A 22,423-nucleotide genomic window follows, 5' to 3' on the forward strand; every position below is an offset into this window, starting at 1 on the left:
CTGGTGACTCTGTTTAGAGAGTAAGGAGAGTTACAGCTATTAACTTTATGAACTTTAACCATGGGAACAGGTGTGTGTGAGAGAGCAAACAGGGCTCTCAAGTATCACACATTGAGCATGACAGTCCCTTATTTCGGTATTTTGTCACACTATCGCCACACATTGTATTCGTCACGCAGAAAAACTGACTACCATATATTTAATAAGCCGCAGCACCCAAAATGTATCAGTCCGCACCGCTGTCACAGTAGCCAATCAGAAAACAGCACTATTGTATCTGGGTAAGATTTAACACAACAACCAATGATAAAAAAGCAGATCCTGGAATTGTTCATCATCGTCCTCGTTCCCCCACAGAGAAAAGCCCTGGAGCTGCGAGCATCACTTTGAGCACAGAGTAAGTCATGATCTCCTGTTTAATGTTACAACTCATTCACAACGTGTTTAACACAAACAATGACATTGTGACTGCTGTTAGAGACGTTTCCCAGATCATCAGCAGGAGTTTGTCATCAGTGTCTGTAACTTAGTCAGCAGTTTTACAGCCTGGTCACTGACAACACCTGCTCAGGACAGGTAGTCTAGGGTCAGTGGTTCTCAAACTGGGGGCCCTGAGATGGTGCCAGGGGGCCCCGGCTTTAAGACAATTTATAAAATTCTGAATTTATCATAAATTCTGTGTAATGAAATCTCAGAAAATAAGGCTATTAACCAACAGCACAACATTCTATAATTTAATGTTTTGTTTAATTCAAATATTAAGATTTGGAATGTTTAATATCATAAACTTTCTTTGGGGGGCAAGTATGGGTCAATACAGTGGCAAGGCATTCTGGGATTTGTAGTATTAGCGGCGCATGCGGCTAGACAGCTGTAATGCGCATTTGATATGATCTCGTGGGCCAAATGAAATTAGGGCCAGAGTTTGAAACCCCTGGTGTAAAGGTTGTTACATTTAATAAAGTCTTATAACAGACTGAATAGGAGCTTAAAATGTGAGAGTTTACAACACAAAGCATTAATTATCCTCTAAATAAATTGACATAGCATCGTGTTTAAATAATTTCATAACAATAAGAGAGCTTTAGATCACTTTTGAGTGTGGGAGTTAGATACATGGTGAGACTGCTGAAAACTGCTGTGACCTTGTAAACATTTCATGTTGTCTCACCCTCAAGTGTTTAAGTGTTTAAGGGGCAGTTGTGGCCTAATGGTTAGAGAGTCTGACTTGTAACCCGAAGGTTGTGGGTTTGAGTCTCGGGCCGGCCACAACTGCCCCCCGGGCGCCGCAGCATAAATGGCTGCCCACTGCTCCGGGTGTGTGTTCACGGTGTGTGTGTTCATTGCTGTGTGTGTGCACTTTGGATGGGTTAAATGCAGAGAACAAATTCTGAGTATGGGTCACCATACATACTTAGCCGTATGTCACGTCACTTACCCAGGACACGCTTCACTTACAGTATGGGGGAAGTTTGTGTTTGATGAATCCATCTCTGTTCATCTCATTCACAATGGAGTGAAGTGGAAGATAAACAATGTGTGGCTTTAGGCATGGTTTAAGTCTCACTATGTATCTAACTGTTGTAGTGGGAATGTTAACTATCATCAGTGTTTATATATAATGTTATGTGCTTTTACAGTATTCTGTGTGAAAGACTGGGGAGAAAGAACAAGAGGCTTTTATTCTAACTGTTATGGGATCTTTAGGGGTGTGTGTGTGTGTACCTCAGTTTCTCCAGTGTACAGTGTGGATTCTTCAGTCCATCAGAGAGCAGCTTCACTCCTGAATCCTGCAGTTTATTGTAACTCAGGTCCAGTTCTCTCAGACTGGAGGAGTTTGAGCTGAGAACTGAGGACAGAACTCTACAGCTTTCCTCTGTCAGACTACAATGATACAGACTGGAAGAGAAATGATGAAATATCAGAACACTTATCTCAAACACACAAACACAGCCATAATACAGCTAAAGTTGAAGATGTAACAGAAATGTCAGTGTGTTTGTGTCACACACACATATCAGAGGACAGGACACCACATCAGCACATTTACAGGAGCAGGGACGTCTTTCTGCACTCCACAATCTCTCAGCTACAATTTATTATAAGACCATTAGGTCATGTACATAACACACACATGTGAGAGCGAGCAGCCTACAAACACTACACTCTGATCTGTGTTCAAGTTTCTACACCCAACACTGCAGATACAGTGCATTTTATTACAGAACATAAAGAATTATACAGCTGTACACTACCAGTTAATAACATGACAATACTAGTCGTACTTTACACTCAGTTATATGTTGGATTTTACACACACACTGGTTCAGGTGTTTGGTGTGGACCTGAGTACAGGTGGTGTGTTCACATACGTCCAAACACATCCAAACTAAAGAGAAAGATTATATTTTTTTAACCTTATAAACGATTCTTGATCATGATTTGTATTTTTTATAACATATAAATGTGTAAAAATCTCTCATCGATCATAAACAATGTAAATAAAGGATATTAGAAAGAACATTGTACTGTTTACTACAGATGTCACTGTTACTATTTCAACACAACTTAGTGAACCCTTCTTTCTCCACAGAGTAAATGGGATCATGTCTTTCATGCCTCCACAACTGAGAAGTGAACGTGGGGTTTTCTTCTCAAATCTGAGCTCCTTCCCTGTTTACAGAGTGACGTCACATCAGCACGACTGCACACAGCATCAGAAATAAACAAAGTCAAACTTCTTACCTTTAAATGAGTCACACTGTATATACACAAGTATTAGCTTTAGATGGATCAACATACAGACATTCGTTTGTTAAATCTAAAACACTGACTATACACATAGCAGGAAATCTAACCCACTGTCACGATTAGTCAAATGCAAGTGCGGATCCATTTGCAGTTAAATCCTTTTAATACACAAAACAGGAAACAAGAAACAAACAAGCAGGCAAAAACAGGGCAGAACACTGAGCAGGACAGGAAACAGAGACATAATCAGACAACATACTAAACACTAAACAACGACTCACAACCGGGAAGTGAACAAAACAGAGTACATATAGAGAACGAGAACCAATCACAAGCCGGAGACAAACAAGGACTAAGACAAAACACCTGGGGAAGAGATTGAATGCAATTAAATGTCCGTGGCAACAAATAGGTGGGCGGGGTCAACAATTAACATCAGGGAATGACAGCAGACAGACACAAGGCAAAATACAGACAGACTCGTTACACCCACCTTGTAGGTACAAATCTAACACAACACTACTGTGTGTTACACTAAAGGATTTGTGTAGGTGGGCTTCAGGGGGCTATAAGTGACATGGTAGAATGTAGTGTACCAATGTGTAATATTTTATCAGTACATAATGATGAACAGAGAACAAAACCAGTCTGTTATTAATGTTGTACAACAAAAATATAGATTCACTACAGCTGCTTATAAATACAAACACAGTCCACAGCTTAAAATCTCCAAAATCCACAGAAAGGTTCCAAAGAACGAAACCTGACGTCTCTTCAACAGTAACGGTGATAAACCTGACCGACCGTCACGTGCAACCGTCTTTGTGTTCACCGTCTGTTTTTACCACATCCACCATCTTCTGATGCAGTGAACCAGACAAAAAACTGTCTATAATTCAACCACAACAGATTAACAACAATCACGATCCAAGAACAAGAATGTGATCATTAACAGTTTGGTGTCTTTGTCGAGCTCCAAGTAGAACAAAACAGGACTTTTTAATAACAGCGGTCACGACACTACACTCACCTGTGACACATTATTCATCCTCTCTCTTTTTACCTGCTTGTACACTTGATAAGCAAAGAAAAAAGAACCCCATCAAAATAAAAGTCTTCATATAAAAAGTCACATTTAAACTCCATCCTCTACAAACAGGTCAGTGTTAGAGAAAGAAAATCTTCATCACACATCTGAGTTCGCTGCCTAGCTTGTTTCTAACATAATAAGAAGATAAAGCTGAACATTTTCCCACTTCGTCTGTCCAATGTGTCGAGGTCCAAAATGATGGTTGATGTTTTATTGACCACGAGCTCAGTCCTTGGTAAAGTTTAGCAGTAGTGCAGACTGAAAGAGACTTTTGTTTTTCCTTCGTATTGGGTTAAAGTTTTAAAAAGCATTTATGTTTTATTTTTATTAGAAAGAACAATTGAGTAAAAAAGCCATGACAGAGTGAATCTCCCCACAACACTGTGTCACACACAACAAAAGATGAGGAACTTCAACATAAAGAGATACTTGAAGGACATTAGAGTGTTTTAATATTTACTTTTTATATTTTCTATCCATATTGATCCCATTTTGTCAGTCTGATGTTTTTCTCATCTGTGAGAGTTTTGTTAAATGTCACTTTCAAATTAAACAGAACAGAAAAAGTCTTTCACTGGTGTTTAGTTCAGAAATGTCTTTAGTTCTTAAATGCACGCAGTTATTTTGTAGAGATATTTTTACATAAATTTTAGAGAACACTTAATTTTTCATGATTCATATATAAAAGCTATAAAATAACTCATATGATGTTATAAGATTTTGTCCATGTGGCCCAGCCCTCAGTTCAGATATAACACGTTAGTGTAAAAAGTGAAACAATCTTCTGTAAAAGTACCAGAGGTTTGTGTAAAGATGATTAGAGGAACTATTAACACACATTAATCCAAACAGTGCAGTTCAGTGTTACATTAAAATAATAAACCATGCAGTAATACAGTTATAAATAAAAATACTCACACAGCTTTTCTGGAGGCTTTGACCACTGGCAGCAGCCTCAGAAGACATTCATCTGATGGATCATATTTCCTCAAATCAAACACATCCAGCTCCTGTTCTGAGGTCAGTAACACAAACACCAGAGCTGACCACTGAGCAGGAGAGAGACTGGTTCTACTGAGACTGTAACCTCCTCTCTTCAGGTAAGTTTGTACTTCCTGCACTAGAGAATGATCATTCAGTTCATTCAGACAGTGGAACAGATTGATGGATTTCTCTGGAGATGGATTTTCCCTGAACTTCTCCTTGATGTACTCCACTGTTTCCTGTTCGCTGTGAGATCTGCTTCCTGTCTGTGGCATTAAGTCTCGTAAAAGAGTTTGATTGTTCTCCAGTGAGAGACCCAGAAGGAAGCGGAGGAACAGGTCCAGGTGTCCATTCTCACTCTGTAAGGCCTTGTCCACTGCACTCCTGAGGAGTTCAGACATGTTTCTAAAGAAATTAAAAGGTCTAGTGCTTTTCCCCACAAGCACATTTGTATTTCTTAAAATAAAGCAGAAAAATACATATAAAGCAGCCAGAAACTCCTGAACACTCAGATGTATGAAGCTGAACACCTTCCCCAGGTGAAGCCCAAACTCCTCTCTGAAGATCTGGGTACACACTCCCGAGTACACTGACACTTCTCTGACATCAATGCCACACTCTCTCAGGTCTTCCTCATAGAAGATCAGGTTTCCTTTCTCCAGCTGGTGGAAAGCCAGTTTTCCCAGTGCCATGATACTCTCTCTGGTCTGCTGAGGATCAGGGTCACATTTCTGATGGTACTTTTGTTCCTTGTGTTTTATCTGAAAGATCAGGAAGTGTGTGTACATTTGAGTCAGAGTCTTGGGGATCTCTCCACCCTCTGCTTCACCCAACATTCTCTCTAGAACAGTGGCTGAGATCCAGCAGAAGACTGGGATGTGGCACATGATGTAGAGGCTTCTTGAAGACTTCAGGTGTGTGATGATGTTATTGGCCAGGCTCTGATCACTGATCCTCTTCCTGAAGTACTCCTCTTTCTGAGGATCACTGAAGCCTCATACCTCTGTTACCTGGTCTACACACTCAGGAGGGATCTGATTGGCTGCTCCTGGTCTTGTGGTTATCCAGAGGAGAGCAGAGGGAAGCAGATTCCCCTTGATGAGGTTCGTCAGCAGCACATCCACTGAGGCTGACTCTGTCACATCACACAATATCTCATTCTTCTGGAAATTTAGAGGAAGTCGACACTCATCCAGACCATCAAAGATCAACACCACTTTGTAGGAGTCACAGTTTATTGATTCTAGTTTTCTTATTTCTGGGAAAAAGTGATGAAGAAGTTTCATCAGACTGAGATTTTGCTGCTTCATCAGATTCAGCTCTCTAAAGGGAAGTGGAAACATGAAGGTGACATCCTGATTTACTTCTCCTTCAGCCCAGTCCAGAATGAACTTCTGCACAGAGACTGTTTTTCCAATTCCAGCAACTCCTTTAGTCAGCACAGTTCTGATGGACTTGTCCTTAAAGATCTCATTACATTTGATGGGTTTCTCCTGTGTTGCTGGTCTCCTGGACGCTGCCTCAATCTGTCTCACCTCATGTTCATTATTGACGTCTCCACTCCAACCCTCTGTGATGTAGAGCTCAGTGTAGATCTCATTCAGAAGTGCTGAGCTTCCATGCTGTGAGATTCCTTCATTAATTCTTTTAAACTTCTCTCTCAGATTGGACTTCAACTTTGTCTGATACACAGAGGCGAGTTCTAATAAACAAATTAATATCTAGTTTAGTAATAAATAGTTATAATGCAAAATCGTTCAAACACTGCTATTAATTCCTGACTGATGTACTAAATATTATTACAAGCTGGACCATGAACAGATACAACATGATATTAAAATTACATTTAAAACTAAATGTGTTCATATCTAAAATTATTTCCTCTCTCTAAAGTGAAGCTGATGGAATAAAGTCATGACTCAGAGCTCTTACTGTTGTGCAGTGTGTTAGCGAGATCTGTGTGGTTCATGTTCTTCAGGACGTGCAGTGTGATCTTCAGCGCTCCGTCTCTGACACTGTGCAGATCCTCATCATCCTCCACCTCCCTCTCAGTGCATGCTGGGTAATCTGGACTCAGGAGCTTCCTAAACCTCTTCAGCTCATTCTTTATAAGAGTGATGACTTTGTGTTCCAGCTCCTGGTTAGAAACACACAGGAACAGATATAAATATTATCATGTTACACAGTGAGAGAGGCTTTTATTTTATCACAAGAAGAAAAGTCTATTTTTAGTATCACATTTAAAACTCATACAACTGATTACCCTTAATGCTGCTGCACATCAAGACATTACAAGGGATCACAACACACACATTACACACAACACACACATTACACACTTTAAACACAACACACACACCTTGAATATAGAGTCCAGCTGTTTTCTGCTGATGTTTGATTTTTGTGGTCTGTGAACAAACAAAACCCATCATGTAATATGGACTATATGTATTCATAGCTGCACAAATCACACACTAATAAATACAGACACAGATATTTAACACTATCCTCTTAACACAATACACTGATTTCAGGATTTCCTAACTGACACCAACATGTTTAGAAACAAATGTTTGAATAAATGAATAAAATGTTTATATTGTCCCCGGTGTAAATGTTCTTCTGTAGCACCACAGACCCTCCAGCTCAGGGACTGCAGACTGAACTGAACTCTTAAAGCACTTTTCCTCACTGCCAGTCCGAGAGCTGCAGCACTGCACAGTTTAGTGTTTTACTGCTTCAACACCTGATAAAGCTCATGAAGGGCTTCATAATGAGACGAGTGAGTTTGATCAGGTGGAACACTGCTGTAAAACACCTCACTATACTGACCTCACATCAGTAGAACTGTATCTGTCTTTGAAGTGAAGTGGAAAATCCATTGACTCGTCACTCTTCATGGACACACAGCTGGGTTCTGGTGAGTCTGATCTCTTTCCCTCCATCATTCTAGTATTACAGAAGTACAGAAATATCAGCAATAATTAATACTCGGCTGTCTCAGCACTGTTAACTGCTTCAGCACCTGATAAAGGTCATGAAGGGCTTCATAATGAGACAAGTGAGTGTTAAACACCTCACTATACTGACCTCACATCAGTAGAACTGTATCTGTCTTTGAAGTGAAGTGGAAAATCCATTGACTCGTCACTCTTCATGGACACACAGCTGAGTTCTGGTGATTCTGATATCTTTCCCTCCATCATTCTAGAATTACAACAGAAATATCAGCAATAATTAATACTCTGTTGTCTCAGCACTGTTAAACAATGTGTTCATCATTAAACACCAATAATTCCATCTTTTTAATTCAGATCCAGTCTGTACACTTATTCAAACAGGAGACAGGCCTCATAAGTGTCACGATGTGACACGGTGAAACAAAAGGCAAGAGAGGATCCAAATGCAGATAGGACTTTACTGGACAAAAACAAGAAACAAACATACAGGCAGGCAAAACAGATCAGGACACGGAACAGGAACAGAGAACAACATGAACCAAACACCTACAACAACCAACCCCAGGGAAGTGAACAGACAGAGTAGATATAGTGGACAGGAGCCAATAACAAAGCAGAGACGATTAGAGACAAAGACAAGACACCTGGGGAAGAGATGGAATGTAATTAGTGTCCATGGTAACAGATAGGTGGGCGGGGTCAACAATTAACACCAGGGAGAGACGGCAGACAGAAACAAGGGGAAAACACAGACAGACACATTACAGAGCCCCCCCCCTACGAGCGGCTTCCAGACGCTCCCAAGTCCACAAAACCCAGTTCAGGCGGGTGGAGCGAAGGCGCAACAGGGTGGGAGGGCGGGTCGGGTTCGTGTAGTGGTGGCGCCCGCTGAGCAGGAGGCCGGGGTGGCGCCAGCCGAGCCGGAGGCCAGGGCGGCGCCGGCAGATCAGGAGGCCAGGGCGGCATCGGCAGATCAGGAGGCCAGGGCGGCGTCGGCAGATCAGGAGGCCAGGGCGGCGTCGGCAGATCAGGAGGCCAGGGCGGCGCCGGGAGATCAGGAGGCCAGGGCGGCGCCGGGAGAACAGGAGGCCAGGGCGGCGCCGGGAGAACAGGAGGCCAGGGCGGCGCCGGGAGAACAAGAGGCCAGGGTGGTGCCGGAGGCAGAGCCAGAGACCAGAGCAGGACCGGAGACCAGGGTGGTGCTGGAGGCTGAGCCAGAGACCAGAGCAGGACCGGAGACCAGGGTGGTGCCGGAGGCGGAGCCAGAGACCAGAGCAGGACCGGAGACCAGGGTGGTGCCGGAGGCGGAGCCAGAGACCAGAGCAAAACCGGAGACCAGGGTGGTGTCGGAGGCGGAGCCAGAGACCAGAGCAAGACCGGAGACCAGGGTGGTGCTGGAGGCGGGGCCAGAGACCAGAGCAGGACCGGGGACCAGGGTGGTGCTGGAGGCGGAGCCAGAGACCGGAATGGAGTTGGCAGCCAGGGTGGTGCTTTGGGCCTATGAACAGGGACAGGAGGTAGAAGGGCTGGCAAGTCCAGCGAAGCAAAACACAGGAAAACAGAAACATGCATAGGTTCAGGCCAGGCAGAGATTTCAGGTAGTTTGGGTGTCATGATGTCGACCGCGTTCTCTGACTCAGTCATTTCGGTCGACCCGGCCGATTCGGTCGGTTCCGTCGACCCGGTCGGTTCGGCAGGTTCTGTTGACCCTGCAGGTTCCGTCGACCCGGTCGGTTCGGCAGCTTCCGTCGACCCGGTCGGTTCCGTCGACCCGGTAGGTTCGGCAGGTTCTGTCGACCCTGCAGGTTCCGTCGACCCGGTCGGTTCGGCAGGTTCCGTCGACCCTGCAGGTTCCGTCGACCCGGTCGGTTCCGTCGACCCGGTCGGTTCAGCAGGTTCCGTTGACCCGGTCGGTTCCGTCGACCCGGTCGGTTCGGCAGGTTCCTTCGACCCGGTCTGTTCGGCAGGTTCCATCGACCCGGTCGGTTCCGTCTACCCGGTCGGTTCGGCAGGTTCCATCAACCCGGTCGGTTCGGCAGGTTCCATCGACCCGGCAGGTTCCGTCGACCCGGTCGGTTCGGCAGGTTCCATCGACCCGGTCGCTTCGGCAGGTTCCGTCGACCCGGTCGGTTCCGTCGACCCGGTCGGTTCGGCAGGTTCCGTCGACTCGGTCGGTTCCGTCGACCCGGTCGGTTCGGCAGGTTCCGTCGACCCGGTCGGTTCCGTCGACCCGGTGGGTTCGGCAGGTTTCATCGACTCGGTCGGTTCCGGCGACCCGGCTGGTTCCGGCAACCCGGCTGGTCCAGCTGGCGGCTTAGGGACGCATTACACATTACAATAAGTCAGAAATTACACTGATATCAGGAGTCCCAATCACAGCTAACTGACTCAGCTGGGTCTTAAAGCCTGTAGAGTTCACTGACACAAAGCTCTGCTGCTCTTATGCTCCACATTACACAGTCCTTTTTACTCTTCTCTCAGTCAATGATTTGTCTAAACTGTTCTTAGATCAGATCAGTGATATATTCACTGCTATTAAACACCTTAAAGCAAAGTTGAGTTCCTGTGTTAACTAGTAAGTGTTTAGAGCTACAGATGTTTTCCAATGTGACGGTGTGTATTTATTGCTGGTGAATGTAAAAGTAAGTCACCTCTCGTCTTTCTTTAAGTCCTGTTTTCCAGACACACTCATGTTGGAGGTCATGTCTCCTTCTCCAGATTACAGCAGGACACACGTTTACTTCACTCCAACATCGGTGTGTTAAATTAAACCCTGAATCAGTACAGAGTTCACTTACAGGAAATAGTCACGCTATCAAGTTATAAAATAACCTGTGTACATTAAAGCTTCAGTACAAACCCACAAAACTCTTCTGTATCTAGTGTCACTTCAGTGTGTTTATATATTAGAGCTTTAGATACTCACTGTGTTTTTACTCCTGAAATCTTTTAGTTTTCACTCCACACAAAATGGGGCTGCTGACTTTCACTTTTATTACAGTTTATACTGCAGAAGGGCGAAGGGCAGAGACCCAGACACACACACACACACACACACACACACACACACACACACACACACATACGAAAGTTACGTCGCTATATAAATTGACGTCAGACGCTATTAACAGATGAATTAGACCAGAGAAATCGGCTCTTTCCCCAGTTTAGCCATAATATACAGTATATTACATTGACATTTGTGCTAGTTATACACACATACAGTGCATTGTCTGTCTGTAAGTCTTTAACTGTTTAGCTAATATGAGGTAACTAGTTTTACAGCTGTCAGTGTTTAATGTTGTTATTAAATTATGTATCTGGTAATGGTACTCAAAAGATTACTGCAATTGCAGACAGTCTGTTAGCTATCATAATGGTGTAAAAAAATACAGGTAGCTATGTTACTTACTGCACAGTAGGGCTACCCATGATTATAGTCATTTATGCTGACAGTTGATTCTAAAGTGCAATTATTATAGTGGGATTTGTAGTTAAAGTTGAGTTTGAATTAAAAAAAAAATCTGTATTTGATGCTTAAATGTATTATATTCATGTGTCATATTTTTACATAGTGTCAATAAAAAATGAAAAGAAAGGCAGAGATATCAGACTTCTTTTTAAAGAAGCAAACAAATACAGATCAGGTGCAAACAGACCCCAGCCCAGCCCCCAGCCCCTGGCCATCCCATGTATAAAACTCTAGTTGCACCTCGGACACTCCATTGTGTGTGTAACCCTTCCCAGTGTGCAGAGAAGAATACACACAGGGGGTCGCACATTTAAAAAGATTTTATCCTGGTTAACATAAACTATAACACACCATCACTCATGGGAATCACGCGAGAGCGCAGTGCCATAACCACTCAATGTAACAGGACAAAAGACAGTGCAGGACAAAAGATTGTGAAGACAAAAGACAGTTAAGACAAAAGACAGCGCAGGACAAGAGACAGTGTACGACAAAAGACAGTGCAGGACAAAAGACAGTGTAGGACAAACAATACAAGATGTTACATTAAACAAAAGCAGCGGTGACCAGTGTAAATACTGTTTGTCCACCCAATTTTACATGTGCAGAAATACTGTAATGAACACATTAGTATTATAGCAGCAGTTATATGAGGTAATGTAATGTCAATAAGACACAGTATACAACATGAAAACCTGACCTGCTCCTTATTAGAGTCTGCATAAAAATAAGTAAATTATAAATTATAAATAAGAAAAAATAAATATGAATACAGCAACAGACGGTGCCTCAGTAATTAAAGTGTACTAACAGTTACACAGTTTGTGGTGTGACATCCCACAATCAATTAGAGCTGCATTCATCAATTAATTTGTGTATTTGTTTGTGCTTTAATAATCTTTATAAATAATACATGTTTATAAATGTAATCTAGTTATCAGGGAGCTCTCTGACTCTGCTCCCGTGCGTGCCCCGCCCGCACGGAGCGGCTCGCCTGCTTACTGATTGCTCTCACCTGACTCTCATTTCACTCTCATCAGCCACCATATATAATCCCCTCTCTCACTCCCACTCACCGTCAGTTATTATCCATGGTTTCACTGAACATTTCTCGACACTCCCGTGTTCATGTTCAGCTTCGTGCTTCTCCCACGCGCTCCCGTGGTTAGTACACCGACTGCCTTTCATCCCCTACTCTCTGGACTTTGTGGGCCGCGCTTCCACCACGCACCACCGGATTACACAGACTGCCTTGCTACTCTGGATCTTTGTGGGCCGCGCTTTTCCGCGCACCACCGGATTATTCTACTTCCGTGTTTTCACAATAAACTCTGTTTGCTTCCACTCCGGCTTCCTCCTCTGTGTCTCGCATAACAGAATAACTGACCGCTAACAAGTTTAAGGTAGAGACCTTTCCGTTCTTACCTGATTATGGAGAGCCGACCCAGCAACTCCTCAGACCCGGTTCGGGATCTCGTCACCGCGCTTCGAGCCGCCTTTCCCTCCACCGCGGTTCGTCCTGATCCCCTGGCTATCACCGGCAGCCCCATGGCGCTCCCGGGAACTTTTTCAGGAGATGCTTCTGCATGTCGCGGTTTTCTACTCCAGGTAAACCTCTACATGGAGATGCAACCGCAGCGCTTTCCGTCCGAGCGGTCCAAGGTAGCGTTCCTCATCTCACTCCTGTCCGGGAGAGCGCTAGCTTGGGCTCAATCATTGTGGGACTCGGCCAGCCCGATGATAAATGTGTATGCCCATTTCACTGCGCACATTGTCGAGGTTTTCAGCGCCGCTTCCGGGGTCCTATCCACAGCCGACCAGCTGCTTAGCTTGCGTCAGGGAACTGATGACATCACTGCATACAGCTTGCGTTTCCGCTCCTTGGCGGCATCTAGTGGCTGGAACGAGTCGGCGCTACTGGGGGTATATCGGCAGGGTTTGTCCCCAGAGATAAAATTAGCCATGGCGGTATTTGAGGACACTACTGGATTGGAGGACTTCATTAAGAAGTCCATTGGCCTTTCTCAGCGGCTGGCGGCGTGCCAACCCATGTCACCAACCCCAGGGGTTCCACCAGTCCCTACTACTGCCTCAGACACCGAACCCATGCAGCTGGGCTCTCAGAGACTGTCCAGGAGAGAGAGGAACAGCCGCCTGGCGTCTGGTAAATGCCTGTATTGTGGTAACCCAGGTCACTCCATTGCCAGATGTCCCACGTGCCCAGCCCGAGCAGCGGTACAGTACTGTACAGTACAGTAGATTTTCCGAGAGACATATCTACTCTGTCTACACTCTGTGACACTTCTAACTCCCGCTCTCTCTCTTTCCGTGGATGCTCTGGTGGACTCCGGCTCGGCAGGGAACTTCATCTCGCAGGCCTGCCTCACCAGCCTGCGGCTCCCCCATGAGAGGGGTTCCCAGGACTTAGCCGTCCAGACCATCCAGGGACGCCCACTGGGTCGGGGCTGGGTCAAGTACTGTGTGCCGGTAGTGACTCTACAGGTGGGTCTGTTCCACCGGGAGGAGATCCGGTTCATGGTGCTCGAAGATTCTACCGTCATCGTGATCCTGGGCAGGCCCTGGCTAAGCCAACACGCCCCTGCATGCTCCTGGGACCCTTGCAAAGTCCTGCATTGGAGTAACCACTGCCTGGAGCACTGCATCTCCCAGCTTCCCGTAAGGGTCCCCCAGGCTATGGTAGGCGCCACCAGGGTAGAGGAAGCCACGACGTCGAAGCAGGCAGAGGTCCCCCAGGAGTACCAGGCCTTCAAGGACGTGTTCTGTCCTCAGGCGGCCACTCGTCTCCCCCCTCACCGGCCTGGTGACTGCGGCATCGACCTGCTTCCCGGGGCTAAGCTGCCCAAGGGCCGAATCTACCCCCTTTCCGCGCCAGAACATCGAGCGATGGAGGAGTACGTCCAGCAGGCTCTTAAGCAGGGGTTCATCACAAAGTCATCCTCCCCGGCAGCTTCGAGCTTTTTCTTTGTAGGGAAGAAGGACGGAGGCCTGCGTCCCTGCATAGACTACCGACAGTTGAACGCTCAGATCTCTCCTCTCCCTTATCCTCTCCCGCTTGTTCCAGCAGCTCTTGAGGCCCTAAGGGAGGCACGCGTGTTCACCAAGCTCGATCTCCGGAGCGCGTATAACCTGGTGGCCATCAGGAGGGGAGATGAGTGGAAGACAGCCTTTATCACGCCCTCCGGACACTACCAATATCGAGTCATGCCGTACGGCCTTTCCATCGCTCCAGCAGTGTTCCAAAGATTTATGAACGAGGTGCTCTGACCCTACCTTCAGAGGTTCGTCATGGTGTACATCGATGACATCCTGATATACTCCAAGACCCTGGAGGAACACCAGGCCCACGTATGTGAGGTCCTAGGGGCACTTCGTTCCCAACAACTCTACCTCAACCTCTCCAAGTGTGAGTTCCACCGTGAGGAGGTACAGTTTCAGGGCTACATCGTCAGTGCACAGGGAATACAGATGGATGAGAGAAAGGTTAGAGCAGTGAGGAACTGGCCCGTCCCGGAGACGATTAAGGAGCTCCAACGCTTCCTGGGCTTCGCCAACTTTTATCGGCGGTTCATCCAGGGGTACAGCCAGATCACTGACATCGGAAACCGTGAGTTACTGGCAATAAAACTTGCCCTGGAGGAGTGGAGGCACTGGTTAGAGGGTGCGGAGCACCAGTTTACCGTGGTCACTGACCACAAGAATCTCCAGTACTTGCGGGAGGCCCGGAGACTCAATCCCAGGCAGGCTCGCTGGGCCCTTTTCTTCACTCGGTTCCAGTTCCACGTCACCTACCGTGCGGGGGCGCTTAACGGGAAGGCCGACGCCCTGTCCCGGGTCTTCGGGCCTGAGGAACCCAACGATCCAGACCCCATACTTCCTCCTTCGACCGTCGTGGGGCCTATTGTCTGGGACGTGGACAGCGAGATTCGGGCGGCCTCCATCCAGGAGCCTGCCCCTGGAGGGTGCCCCGAGGGACGTGTCTTTGTCCCCACCGCCTGCCGTTGGGGATTAATACAGTCAGTCCACGAGGGACCAGGTACGGGACACCCGGGCGAGAAGAGGACGGTGCAGCTCCTTCAGGCGTGTTACTGGTGGCCGAGGATGGCAGAGGAGGTGAACCGTTATGTCCAGGAGTGCGCCACCTGCGCCATGGCAAAGGTACCACGCCACCTGCCCGTCGGCAAGTTGATGCCACTTCCCATACCTCAGCGCCCCTGGTCACACCTAGGGATAGACTTCGTGACTGACCTGCCACGGTCAGGAGGTAACACATGCATCTTGGTAGCGGTGGACCGTTTCTCCAAGGCCTGCCGCTTGGTGCCTCTGAAGGGCCTGCCCACAGTCCTTGAAACTGCTGAGGCCTTGTTCCATCATGTTTTCAGGAACTTTGGTCTCCCGGAGGAGATAGTTTCGGACCGTGGTCCCCAGTTCACGTCTCGGGTTTGGCGAGCTTTCTTCCAGCTCCTAGGGGTGTCGGTCAACCTGACGTCAGGGTACCACCCGCAGTCCAACGGCCAGGCGGAACGTAAGATTCAGGAGCTGAGCCGGTACTTAAGGACTTACTGCAGCCAGGATCAAGGGGATTGGGCTCGCTTCTTGCCCTGGGCAGAGTATGCCCAGAACTCACTCCGCCAGTACGCCACAGGCCTCACCCCTTTCCAATGCGTGCTGGGGTTCCAGTTGCCCCTGTTCCCATGGTCGGACGAGCCTAGCGACGTACCATCAGTGGATGCCTGGTACCGGGAGAGCCACCGGATCTGGGAGTCAGCACACACCCAGCTGCGCCGGGCGCTCCGCAACACCCGCCGGAACGCTGACGCTCGGCGTCTAGAGTCTCCTCGGTACCGCCCCAGGGATAGAGTGTGGCTCTCCACTAAGGACCTGAAGATGAAGCTGCCGAGCCGGAAGCTTAGCCCCAGGTTCATTGGGCCTTTCAGGATCTCCAGGCAGATCAGCGACGTTTCATACCGGCTGGAGCTGCCGTCCAGGTATCGCATACACCCCACGTTTCACATGTCCCTGCTTAAACCTTGTGTCTCGCCTGTCTCTCGCCCTCCAGGTGACCCCGTGGCGCCCGTCCAGCCAGAAGTCGTGGCTCAGCCTGGCGTCTACGCAGTGCGGGAAGTCCTGGACTCCAGAAGGCGCGGGGGTCGCCTCGAATACCTGGTAGACTGGGAGGGTTACGGCTCGGAGGATCGGTCATGGGTGGCCCGGCGGGACGTGCTGGACCCAAGTCTGCTGGCGGAGTTCCATGCTGCCCACCCACGCCGCCGTCAGGGCGTCCGGTGCCGGCCCTGGAGGAGGGGGTGGTGTCAGGGAGCTCTCTGACTCTGCTCCCGTGCGTGCCCCGCCCGCATGGAGCGGCTCGCCTGCTTACTGATTGCTCTCACCTGACTCTCATTTCACTCTCATCAGCCACCATATATAAACTCTGTTTGCTTCCACTCCGGCTTCCTCCTCTGTTTCTCGCATAACACTAGTGCAATAAGATTGTTAATTTATTTGTTTGTTTGTTTGTTTATTAGATGAACTTGTTGGTTTAGATTTATTACTGGAAGCAGAACACAATCCAGTCTCCATTGTTAATAAATGTAGATAAATCAGTTAGAAGTTAAAACCAGCACTGTTCCATCATCTTATAGGAAGTTTAGATTTTTTTTAATTAGTTGATTATTTTTATGATGTTTGATAAGTTTGGCACAGTGACGTCTCCTGTAACACGGTTTCTATTGTCTCAGACCAAAGAACTGACCAAAGCCATGGCTGAGGGCCGGTTTGAAGGGTGTTACGTGCCAAGGCACGTATTTTGCCGCTGTGTTTTAATTGTGTGTGTTACAGCGGATTGGCTGCGTGAGCGCGATGCGGTGTACCCAATACCGGTCGGTGCAGGGCAGAGACGCAGCGTACGGACACCGCCCCGGAAGAAGTCGGCAACCATAAAAGCGCGAACGTCGTAGCAACTCGTTGTTGGGTTGTTGGTCATCACTAGTTGCTGACTCCGAGAACTCCCTAGACGTAACTCGGGGTCGTAACAGGTGGGGGCTCGTCCGGGATATTTAAAAGGTTCCTGAATAGCGGTGATTATTGTGTGTTGTGAGTGGAAGGGCTCATTGTGTGTTCTTCTTCTTATAGACACTATGGTTGTGTTTGAGCTACAAGCCTTCTTAAGTGCTCCCACTCTAGAGAGGTTGGATGAGTGTAGAAAGGATGATTTGTTGGAGATTGTTGCTCACTTTGAAATGTCACTGTCCAGACAATTATTAAAAAGGGAAATTAAAAAGCTTGTGGTGGAAAAACTTGTGGAGTTACATGCTTTAAGTCTGCCAGTTGACCCTGGAGCTGTTGTTAGCGTAAGTACTCCTGTTGACACCGATAAAGGGGAGGCTGAATTGCCCCTTCCTAAAATTAAGGCGACTCTACCTAGGTTTGAGGCGTTCTCTCCACAGAGCTCTGGGTGGAGCGAGTGGAGCAAAGACAGGCTGAGCGTGATTTAAAAATCACGATCCGACGGATGGAGCTGGACCTGGAGAGGGAACTTCGATTACGGGAATTAGATATGAGGTTGAAGGAGTTCACTCTTCAGTCTACTACCCAGCTACTAAGTCAGTCTACTAAGTCAGTCTACTAAGTCAGCTTAAACTCCCTGTTCCTAAGCCTGAGTCTCCGGCTCCTACTCCAGTTATGCCCAGTCCAGGAGATGCGGTGGTATCAAGCACTTCTTTTGAAATTACAAAACATATTGCGCTAGTCCCGCCCTTTAGGGAAACGGAAATTGACACGTACTTCGGTGTGTTTGAGAGAATTGCTAATTCTCTAAAGTGGCCAAAGGAGTTGTGGACATTATTACTACAATGTAAGCTGGTAGGAAAAGCCCAGGAGGTTCGTTCATCATTGTCTGTACCTGATCGGGATCCCATGCTCTTTGTCAAGGTTTGGAGATGGGGTATGTTCGTGTTCCCATACATTACATAACTTTGAAGTCTCATGTGGTGACTGGGGTAGTTAAGGTGGGAGTTCGGCCAGTCTTACCAGTTGCAGGAGTAGATTTTATTTTAGGTAATGACTTAGCGGGAGGAAAATTGGTTCCAGTAATAGAAGTAACAGAGGTGTGCGTGGACTGCCAATCTGATGAATTTGCAGAGAAGCTGCCTGAGGTTTTTTTCCTCATTTGTCATCACGCGTTCACAAGCAAAGTATTCTGCTGATGTGTTGGATCTTTCTGACTCTTTTTTAGTACAGGAAGTGTTAAGGAATTGATTAAACCAGAGTTTAAAACTCAGCTGCTCACAAGCCCTTTATCTAGTAGAAATGTTACTAGAAATGAATTAATTTCTGCTCAACATTGTGATGAAAGTTTATGCTCTTTCTTTAGCTCTGTACTTGACTCGAATGAGGTGAGCCAGAAACAAGTAGCTTTCTTTCTTGATGATGGTTTGTTAATGCGCAAGTGGACATCTAGAGTAAATGAGGTGAAAGATGCTGTTTTTCAAATTGTAGTCCCAGTACGACTACGTCAAGATGTTGTTAACTATTGTTCGTCATGTGAGACCTGTCAGAAGGTAGGAAAGCCAAATCAGGTAATCCCTCCTGCACCCCTGCAGTCTATTCCAGTGATGGGGGAACCTTTTGAAAAAGTGATGGTTGATTGTGTAGGGCCGTTGCCCAAAACAAAGGCAGGAAATCAGTTTTTACTTACTGTTATGTGCACTGCTACACGGTTTCCAGAAGCTATCCCTTTGCGCCGTATTACTGCACAGATAGTAGTGAGGGCCCTTACAAGATTTTTTACTGTGTTTGGTCTACCTAGGATTGTCCAAACGGACAAGGGATCTAATTTTACGTCTACTCTGTTCTCACAAGTCATGAAGCTGCTAGGCATGCAACACCAAATGTCAAGTCCATATCACCCTGAGTCCCAGGGAGCATTAGAACGGTTTCATCAGTCTTTGAAATCTATGTTACGGAAATTTTGTATGGACAGTGGGAAAGACTGGGACGAAGGTGTTCCCTTGGTTTTGTTTGCTGCACGAGAAGCAGTGCAGGAGTCTTTAGGGTTCAGTCCAGCAGAGCTAGTGTTTGGACATTCTGTTAGAGGCCCATTGAAAGTGTTAAAAGAGACTTTTATGTCTAACACTAACAAAGAACAGCAACAGAAAAATGTTTTGGATTACACGAGTACTTTTCGTGAGCGTTGGCACAAAGCATGTGAATTGGCGAAGAAAATGCTAGGCGAAACTCAAGCCAAGATGAAGCATCACTTTGACTGCAAAGCAATACCACGTGAGTTCCAAGTGGGTGACAAGGTCCTTGTTCTTCTACCTGTTCTTGGATCTGCTCTATCTTCCAAGTTTTTAGGTCCATATCTAATCAAGGAGAAGTTAAGTTAAACTGATTATGTCATTGAGACCCCAGATCAGAAACGTAAAACTAGGGTGTGTTACATAAATATGTTGAAGCTATTTCTAGATCGCGAAGTGCCTGTGGATAGCATTCCAGAACTTGCTCTAGGGGAAAAGACAGCTACAGTAGCAGTAGTGTCTGTTGCTGAGTCTTCAGACTCTGACAGGCCCGTGATGAGTCGATCATCCACACAGGTGCGAGGCTGATAAATTCCCAGCTTTTAGAAACTCTTGAGTCAGACACTCTTTCGTTGGTTGCTCATTTACCTGACCCTCAGCGTAAAGGTATCGTAGCTTTAATTAAGGAATTTCCTCAATATTTGGTGATGTACCCACACAGACGTCAGTCTTACAGCATGATATTAAAGTAACAAAGGATGTTCCGTTAAAGCAGCATCCCTATCGAGTGAATGTGGCAAAACATGAAATCATGCGTAAAGAGGTGGAATACTTGAAAAATGGGTTGCCAATTCCGAGTTGTAGTCCGTGGAGCTCACCTCGTGTGTTGGTGCCAAAACCAGATGGCACTGTTAGACTTTGTACGGATTACAGAAAACTCAATGCCGTAACCGTCACTGACTCATTTCCGTTACCATGAATTGATGATTGCATTGATACTGTAGGTAAAGCCACTTTTGTCACAAAATTAGATCTTCTTAAGGGATATTGGCAGGTTCCACTGACTCCGAGAGCTTCAGAACTATCTGCTTTCGTCACTCCAGATGCGTTTTTACAATATACAGTAATTCCGTTTGGGCTGAAAAATTCACCTGCTACTTTTCAGAGACTGGTTAACATTGTACTTGCTGATATGTCAAACTGTGTTGCCTATTTAGATGATTTGGTCATACACTCCTGCGACTGGTCATTTGGAATTCCTTCGTGCTGTCTTTACTAGACTAAAAGAAGCCGGGTTAACGGTATACTTGGCAAAATGTGAGTTTGCACAAGCCACTGTGGTTTATCTTGGTTATGAGGGTTGGCCACGGAAATGATTCTCCATTGGAGGCTAAAGTTAAGGCCATTCTTGACTTTCCAGTTCCCACAACTCGACGGGAATTACGCCGATTTTTAGGAATGGTTGGTTATTACAGAGGGTTTTGTAAAAACTTTTCTTCAGTTGCTGAGCCCTTAACGTCCTTACTAAGTCCAACTACTACATTCAAGTGGTCTCCTAATTGTCAAATTGCTTTTAAAAATGTGAAAGCTTTGTTGTGTTCTGCTCCTGTTCTAGTTGCCCCTGATTACGCTAGGCCTTTTAAACTGGAGGTTGATGCAAGTGGTGTGGGAATCGGAGCAGTGTTGTTACAGGAGGATGCGAAGGGAGTAAACCATCTGGTTTGCTACTTTTCGCGAAAGTTAAATAAACACCAAGTAAAGTATTCCACGATTGAGCGAGAAGCTTTAGCTTTACTGTTGGCCCTACAGCACTTTGAGGTATATGTTGGCTCAAGTATCTTGCCTGTAGTGGTATATACTGATCATAATCCGCTTGTGTTTTTGTCCTGAATGTATAACCACAATCAACGGCTCATGAGATGGTTTCTTGTAATTCAAGAATATAACCTGGAGATGAAACATAAAAAAGGTGTTGAAAATAAAATTGCAGATGCTCTTACTAGAGTTTAAAAAGAGAAAAATCTACTACTGTGTTTTGAGGATTTTTCTTTTTTTTGTAGGGGCGTGTTATGTGCCAAGGCACATATTTTGCCGCTGTGTTTTAATTGTGTGTGTTACAGCGGATTGGCTGCGTGAGCGCGATGCGGTGTACCCAATACAGTCAATAACCATAAAAGCGCGAACGTCGTAGCAACTCATTGTTGGGTGGTTGGTTGGCGAGTTGTTGGCTAGTTGTTGGAGAGTTATTGGAGAATTGTTAAAGTGATCTGCTGTGTATTTTGCTGTGCGATTTATGTTCGTGGTGTTTAATATTGTTCTACGTACGGGGCTGGTATGAGGTAAGAAGGAGCGCGCTCATACATTGTTCACCACGTAGTATACTTCCATGTCTAGAGACCTCAGGTAAGGGCCGGTTCCTCCCCCTGTATTCTAGTTAGTGAGGGAAGTATAGCGTAGTTAGGATTTTGGTTTCACTTTTGTTTGTAGATGAGCGTGACTAATATAAAGCAGTGTTAGGTAAGCGGGTTTTGAATTTCTGTTTGTTTCTTTTCTTTGGTGCCGCCGAATTTCCAGTCCCGCCTTTTGTAGAAGCACAAACCATTTGTATATATGTGTATATTATTGTAAATACAATTGCCACTTTGTACAGTAAAGAAAAACCTCAGCATTGTGTCCGCCCATGTCATTACTGTTGTCAGCAATTTAAAGTAATTATCACACTGAACCAGTTAGTCTATTCCATCCATTCACATCCACATTGGTCATCACTAGTTGCTGACTCCGAGAACTCCCTAGACGTAACTCTGGGTCGTAACAAAGGGTTTGCTTAGGAAACCCTTCCACTCTCCCACTAAAGGATGTGTCTTAGTTTGCACGGGTAAGTTTTGAAAACACAAGATCAACTATCAAAGTTGGTCTCACCTTGAACGCAGGTGTCCTTCGAAGTCCCCTCGGTCTTCTAACAAATGATCCTCTTCAGGTTCTTTTACCTAATCTATTGTTTGAATCTTTAAATGAAGGAGTCAGACTTAGACCTTCTTCTCTTTTCAGGATCCTCACAATAAGAGGCCTTGTTTTTATTAAAAGTAGTGTAATACATATAGATGTGTGTAATATATGTAAAATAAAA

General features: G+C 46.0%; 1 protein-coding gene and 1 long non-coding RNA gene across 2 annotated transcripts in view; both read right to left on the reverse strand.

The window, feature by feature from the left end:
• Window positions 1-22,423, reverse strand: part of LOC113662744 (zinc finger protein 271-like) — a 208,692-nt gene that overhangs the window by 23,178 nt on the left and 163,091 nt on the right. The gene's annotated exons all lie outside the window — the stretch shown is intronic.
• On the reverse strand, window positions 7,184-10,771 carry LOC125141244. The gene is made up of 4 exons (XR_007140627.1): window positions 10,712-10,771; window positions 7,916-8,032; window positions 7,658-7,774; window positions 7,184-7,233 (listed from the first exon to the last, which is right to left on the reverse strand). It is a non-coding gene; the product is annotated as an uncharacterized LOC125141244 (long non-coding RNA).

This window comes from Tachysurus fulvidraco, chromosome 5 (genome assembly GCF_022655615.1).
Source record: "Tachysurus fulvidraco isolate hzauxx_2018 chromosome 5, HZAU_PFXX_2.0, whole genome shotgun sequence".
NCBI lineage: Eukaryota > Metazoa > Chordata > Actinopteri > Siluriformes > Bagridae > Tachysurus > Tachysurus fulvidraco.